We start from the raw sequence: 1,333 nt of genomic DNA, 5'->3' as shown, positions 1-1,333 counted from the left end.
CATGGAAGGTTGTGCTTCTTCTTTTTTAATCTCCATGTCAAGTCCAATGGGAGAGGAATCAAATGTAGATAAGAATTCTTGAATGATTGAATCCATCTATTGATCGTCCCCTTCAAAGTCTTCAACCATGATATGCTTTGGAGGTTGTACACCCTCCTGAACATCAAATTCACACGTCTTGGAAAGAGGCTCTATGACTTGACTTTCCTATGGAGGTTCCGCATCTCCTAAGTCTTCAACCATTTCCTCTTTAACTATTGCGGCTTCATCCAGTTGTCTTAGTATAAAATCGTACTCCTCCTTGATGATATTATTTCCAGGACAACTCCCTTCAACTGAACCTTCATCTGTAAAGGTCTCTTCTACCTTCACCTTTAGTGCCTCCTCTAGCTCCTTATGAAGTACGGATTCACGAAGATGATCCCTTCTCTCCTGTTCCATGTCAATAACATTATTGGGATCATGTTGCTCTTGGATTGAAGGATGTGGGTGCTCTTCCATGGATGGTGGTGAGGGGATGGAGAGATCATTCGGTGGTTAAAAAGGAAGTGCACTAGAGCTTGATGGTTGAGTATTCGAGGTAGACGATTGGTCCATGCAGGATATAAGATTTTGGAGTTTAGAGGTGAGACCCCTGAGAGAGGTAAGTGTGTTCTCCATGGAGGTTTGGGGTGGATAGGAGGGTTCATCTTGATAATGATAAGGAGATGGTGTATATTGGGGTGGTAGTTCATGAGAGTAATTGTGTTGGAATGAGGGTGGTTCTACGTATGGTTCATTTGGCTCATAAGGTGGTTGGTATGGTGGATAGGGGTTAGGGTCATATGGAGGTGAATGGTGGAAAGGGGCTTGTGAGTATGGTGGTCCAAAGTCATGTTGAAGAGGGGGTTCATAGGCATATGGTGGTGGTTGTTGATAATCAAAAGAGCGCTCACCATAGCCATTGCCTTGATATGCATCACAGAACGGTTGTCGATAGTCCATTGAAGGTGGTTGTTGCTATTTTAATTGATCAAATCCTTGTGGCTCCTCCCATCTTTGATTGTTCCAACCTTGATGCACGTTCTCATTGTAATCTCCTCTTCCTGCAACATAATTGGAACCAGACTCACAGCCAAAGGGGTGAGAGTTCATAATAGTAAGAGAAAATAGAAACAAAAACTAATAAAAAGAAAATATTTTGTAAAAGATATGATTTTTGAAAAAGGATAAGAAAATATTTTGAAAAAGATATGATTTTTGAAAAAAAAAAGATAAGATAAGATTTTGAAAAAGATATGATTTTTTTGTAAAAGATTTGAATTTTGAAAAATAAGATAAGATAAGATAAAAA

This window comes from Arachis hypogaea, chromosome 4, assembly GCF_003086295.3.
Source record: "Arachis hypogaea cultivar Tifrunner chromosome 4, arahy.Tifrunner.gnm2.J5K5, whole genome shotgun sequence".
NCBI classification, from domain to species: domain Eukaryota; kingdom Viridiplantae; phylum Streptophyta; class Magnoliopsida; order Fabales; family Fabaceae; genus Arachis; species Arachis hypogaea.
This window is presented reverse-complemented; position numbering follows the sequence as displayed.